This window comes from Chiloscyllium plagiosum, chromosome 4, assembly GCF_004010195.1.
Source record: "Chiloscyllium plagiosum isolate BGI_BamShark_2017 chromosome 4, ASM401019v2, whole genome shotgun sequence".
Lineage (NCBI taxonomy): Eukaryota > Metazoa > Chordata > Chondrichthyes > Orectolobiformes > Hemiscylliidae > Chiloscyllium > Chiloscyllium plagiosum.
Window position 1 is genome coordinate 7183707 of NC_057713.1, and position 5665 is coordinate 7189371.

At 42.1% G+C, this 5665-nt stretch overlaps 1 protein-coding gene across 4 annotated transcripts in view; it reads left to right on the forward strand.

Moving 5' to 3' along the window:
- pop1 (POP1 homolog, ribonuclease P/MRP subunit) overlaps window positions 1-5665 on the forward strand; it is a 61613-nt gene that overhangs the window by 772 nt on the left and 55176 nt on the right. Inside the window, exon 1 of one of the 4 annotated variants that reach the window (XM_043687655.1) lies at window positions 651-670. The exons of the other annotated variants lie outside the window; for them this stretch is intronic. The gene's annotated coding sequence lies outside the window, so the exon portion shown is untranslated. Of the gene's footprint in view, window positions 1-650; window positions 671-5665 lie in introns of those variants that run through there. 4 annotated transcript variants of the gene reach the window in all.

Below are 5665 nucleotides of genomic sequence, written 5' to 3' on the forward strand. Positions count from 1 at the left end.
CCCCACTCCGGCCTGTCACCCTCACCTTGACCTCCTTCTACCTATCGCATTTCCAACACCCCCTCCCCCAAGTCCCTCCTCCCTACCTTTTATCTTAGCCTGCTGGACACACTTTCCTCATTCCTGAAGAAGGGCTTCTGCCCGAAACGTCGGTTCTCCTGTTCCTTGGATGCTGCCTGACCTGCTGCGCTTTTCCAGCAACACATTTTCAACTAAAATATGAGAAACAATTAAACTTCAAGGCGTTCTTAATAAAAATACAGAAAGTTGATTTTAGGATTGGCAGGCCTGCCCTAAAAGGTAAGAACAATGACTGCAGATGCTGGAAACCAGATTCTGGAGTAGTTCTTCAAGGCAGGCATCCTTGTATTTCTGATGAAGGGCTTTTGCCCGAAACGTTGGATTTTCCTGCTCCTCGGATGCTGCCTGAACTGCTGCGCTTTTCCAGCAGTACTCTACTCCAGGCCTGCCCTAAGAGGAGAGATTGATTTGACTGGGCCTAGAGTGAGAGAGGATCTGATTGAAATGTACAAAAATCCAAAAGAACTGGTCCATCTTGATGCAGGAATGGTGTCTTCCCCTGCTTTGGCATATAGAACCAGGACACTCGGTCTCTGAATGCAGAATTGGCTCTAGGACTGAAATGAAGATACATCTCTTCACTTGAAAGGTAGTGAACTTGTGGAATTGACTACTTTAGAAGGCTGTGGAAGCTAAGACGTTGAATATATTCAGCAAAAGTTATCCTCTTTAGATTTCAAAGGCATCAAAAAGTATGGGGAAAAAGTGGGGATATCTTTTTGAGTATAGGATCAGCTGCATATTCAATGGCAGAGTAGGCTAGAAGGGCCAAATTGCCTGCACCTGCTCCTGGTTTCTGTATCTAAAAGTGGTTAGCAAATTTTCTGTTATCCAGTTAACTGTCCAGAAGTAACATTGTGTTGAGGCTCTGTCACCACTGAATGGGAATGAGCCTTAATGAACATGTAAATTCTCTTTGCTGTGCTGCCAAATGTTCATCCCTTCACTAACATCTCAAGAACAGATGATCAGTTCGTTGTTTGGGAAGTTTGCTTTAGGTGTGCAAACTAGCTACTGAGTTTTCCACATTTAAAAAATGAATATACTTAAAAATATTTTTACTATTCTAAACACTTTGGGACATTGATGTCACAAAAGGTGGTATACGGATGCAAGTGTTTAAATGTCTGCAATTTTGCGGGTTGTGCCATCTTACATTTTCTAATTGTCAGGGGATAAAATAATGGATTTTGATAAAATAATAAAAACAGATCTGAAATCTGATTTCTTTAAATAGCTATGTGTATATATTGGAGGGTTTTCTTCAAATCCACCCATATTTGCAACAATAATTCAAACTCCAGTTCAATATTTTTGTCCAGCAACATTTTTTTGACTTAAACAGATCCAAGGTTAAATCGCAGCCTTGCAAAAAAAAGGTGGTGTGAGACTGCTGAAGTGATTCATTGCAGTAAGAGATCCATGGGTTGGGTTGCAGGTGAAAGGAGAAGGATTTATCAGACTCATTTTAATTGGGTCAAAATATTTATTTGTACTTATCGTTAATAATTGGAATTGAGCCAAACAAATTTCACTCCCTCATTTTGATTCCGTATATTGCATTGTATTGGCGACTGTCAGCTGTTCCAATTTTCTTGCAAGATATTTAGCAGCAACTGGGGCAGAAAGAGTGCCCAAAATATAGGCATTGCTATGCTGTTGAACTTCAATGATTCCATTCCCTTACATTGCAGGGCATGAAGTGGCTTTGTTTTTCTTAGGATGTAGGAGCAGACCATACGCACTGATAATCTCAATAATTGAACTTCATGGCTGCTTGGATTTGTTAAATTCCGAAGATTTACAATCTCAAGTGAAAACATTTCTCCAGCTCAGTTTTTAAATGGCTGACCCCACTATCTTAAGATAATGAACTTTAATTCTGGATTTTCCAGAAACAGGGGAGAATGGTTTTTCAGTATTTATGCTGCTGTGCCTGCTAAGAATTCTAAATTTGATGGCATCGCCCTTGTACACCCAAGTAGGTTCATTCAACTTGACCTTTGCTCATAGGATAATTCTCTCATTTATTGGAGAGTCCAATAGGTGTTTGTTGCACCCCCTCATAGACAAGTATATCTTTCCTTTTCTAAAGTGACCAGAATTGTGCACAGTACTGCAGATATGGTCTCACTGAAGTCTGTATAATTGAAAATGAGAAGTGGCCCTTGATCTGGCCCTACCATTCAATATTATCGCTGATCTGATTGTTACCTACCTACCTGCTTTGCCCCCATAACAATTCACTTTGTTGTAAGTCAAAATTTGTCTTTATTCGAACTTAAATATATTAATGACCAAGCCTCCGTTGCTCTGAGGCAGGGAACTCCAAGAATTAACAGCCCTCCGAGAGATGAAATTGCTCCTCATTTCTGTTTTAATTGGGGAAACCATTTATTTTGAAAATGGTCTACCTAATTGTAGATTTCCAATGAGACAAAGTCTCTTGACATCTAACCTGTCAAATACTCAGTCTCATATGTTTCAATAAGAGTACCTGTCATTTTTTTAAATAACAATGTGTTTCGGCCCAATGTGCTCAAACTTTCTTCGAAGAAAAACCCTCATCCCAGAAATCAGCCTAGTGAATCTTCTCACTCTTAGGGGGAGAAAGTGAGGACTGCAGACGCTAGAGATCAGAGTCGAAAGTGTGGTGCTGGAAAAGCACAGCAGGTCAGGCAGCATCCGAGGAGCAGGACAATTGACGTTCTTGATGAGGGCCTTATGCCCGAAACGTCAATTCTCCAGCTCCTTGGATGGTGTCTGATCTGCTGTGCTTTTCCAGCACCACACTTTCGACTTCACACTCTTATGTGCCAAACTACCTGCAGTAAAGGTTCACATACTATTTAACTTCCTAATTGCAGGTAGTACCTGCATGTTGAGACCACAACTATTTGTTATTGATACAGATGAAGGAACTGGGAACGTTGTTTCTAAATTCGTAGATGACAAAAATAGGTGCAGGGACAAGTAGTGTTGAGAAAGCGGGGAGGACTTGGGCTGGCAAAGAGAGTGGACAAAGAAGTTGCAGATAGAATGCAACATGGGAAAGTGAGGAATGATGGACTTTGGTAGGAAGAATAAAGGCATTTTTTAAAATGGGTAATTACTTTGGAAATCTGAAGTACAAAGGGACTTGGGAATCATAATTCAGGATTTTCTTAAGGTTAACACTCAGGCTCAGTTGGCAGTTAGGCAAATACAATATTCACATTCATTTTAGAAGGGTTGAATACAAGACCAGAGATGTACTGCTGAGGCTGTATCATGGATTTTTGAAGAGTAAAGGGATTAAAGATTATTGTGGCGGACGGGGCAGTGCGGTTAAACAGGATTGGGGGTGGGGGTGGGGCAGGGGTGGGGTGGGGTGGGGTGGATGGGCGATGGGGGTTCTGATGGGGTTGGGAGTCAGACGGGGTTGAGTGGGTGAACGAAGGGCGGGGGTCTCATGCACGGTGTGCTGCTGCTTAGTCTCCTAAACAGGAAGCAGACTTAGCAAGTGCTCGATGTGCCAATTCCATTGGACTGATGGGGGTGGAGGCTTCAGCATTGCTGCAGGTCCCTTACGCATGTGTGTGTTTGCTCAGAAACAAACCCTGAGACAGAGAGGGAGCAAGGCAGGCACAGCGAGGAAAAAGGACACATCTGAAAACTGAGTCCTAGAGGAGAGGCATTGAATCAATTAACCGAATAATCAATTATCCGAACGAAATAGTGTCCACCCATCTCGTTCGGAAAATCGAGGTTCCTCTGTATATTCAAGGCTGAGATGATTAATCAGTAAGCAAATCAACGATCATATGGAAAAAGTTGGAAAGTGGAGTTGAGGATTATCAGATCAGCCATGAGCTCATTGATTGGGGGAACTGACTGAATGGGCTGAATGGCTTACTTCCACACCTCATGATCTCTGCGTCATTCCAGAATCTAATGAAATTTGGAAGGTCATAATCAATATAGCAAATCCTACTCTCCAGAAGAAAGTATTGGCATTTCTTTAACATATGTAGGGGATTTATGGGGTAGTGATCATACTCCAGGTATGGTCTCACCAAGGCCCTGTATTATGTGCAAGTTTGGTCTCCTTAAGGAGGAAGAATTTTCTGGCTATGAAAGGAGTGCAGAAAAAGTTTGCCAAGTTGATTCTTGGGATGGCTGGACCGACAGTGAAGAGAGACTAGACTAGTTAGGACTATATTCACTTAGCACTTGCTCAGTCCGCTCCCTGTTCAGGAGACTAGGCAGTAGCACACCCTGTGTGAGCCCCCGCCCCTGTCCAACCCCCCCACCAGGAAGAGTCAAGGGTTGTCACATGAAAACCTAAAAAAATCTAATATGGCTAAACAGTGCAAATGCTGGAAGGGTGTTCTTTATGACCAGGGAGTCCACAACCAGAAATCACAGTTAAGGATATAGGGTAGGTCATTTAGGACTGAGATAAGAAATTTCTTCACCCAGAGAGTGGTGGACCTATTGAATTTTCTGTTGCAGAAAGCAGTTAAAGCCAAAAAGTTGAATGTTTTCAAGAAGCACTTAAATATAGTTCTTACGACTAAAGAGATCAAAGAAAGCAGGGACAGGGTACTGAGTTGGATAATTAGCAATGATCATACTCCATGGCAAAGTAAGCTTGAAGGGCTAAATGTCTTATTACTCCCATTTTCTATGTTTCTCTATGGTGTCCCTACCTCCGGACCAGGAGGACTAAGTTCAAGTCCAAAGGCATGTAATGGCACCTCTGAAAAAATTTTCCAACCCATGTCAAAGAAATAGCTACATCATAGAATGATTCGCAAATGAGGCTGTTTGTCCTGTATTCTCTGTGCTGGCTCTTTGAAAAAGTAGCAGGTCAGGCAGTATCCAAGAAGCAGGAAAATCGACATCTTGGGCATGAGCCCTGAAGAAGGGCTGTGCTTTTCCAGCAACACATTTTCAGTTCTGATCTCTAGCATCTGCAGTCCTCACTTTCTCTCTGAAAGAGTAATCTGCATAGTCCCATTCTTCTAACATTTCCCCATGGACCTGCAACTGCTTTATTTATAGATAATGATCTAATTTTCTATTGAAAACCAAAACTGAATCTCTCTCCAACTTGCTTTCAGACAGTGCATTCCAGATTGTAACCACTTTGCTGCCATTGGTTTTCCTTGTATTGCTAATGTGCTTTTTATCAATTAACTTTAATCAGTGCCTTCTAGTTCTAGATCCTTCCACTTGTGGTGTGGCTTTTCCCTGTTTACTGTACACAGTCCAAACCCATGACTTTAAACACATTTATCAGATCTCTTCACTGTCCAGTCTTTAAGAAGAACAATCTCAGCATCTCTCAGTTTTCTGCAGAACTGATGTTCAGGTTGTAAGTTTGCTCGCTGAGCTGGAAGGTTTGTTTTCAGATGTTTCATTACCATGCTAGGTAACATCATTAGTTTTACCGGCACATCCACTAATATCATTTATTGTATCTGTTGCTCCTGATGCGGTCTCCTCTATATTGGGGAGACTGGACGCCTCCCAGCAGAGCGCTTTAGGGAACATCTCCAGGACACCCGCACCAATCAACCACACTGCCCTGTGGCCCAAC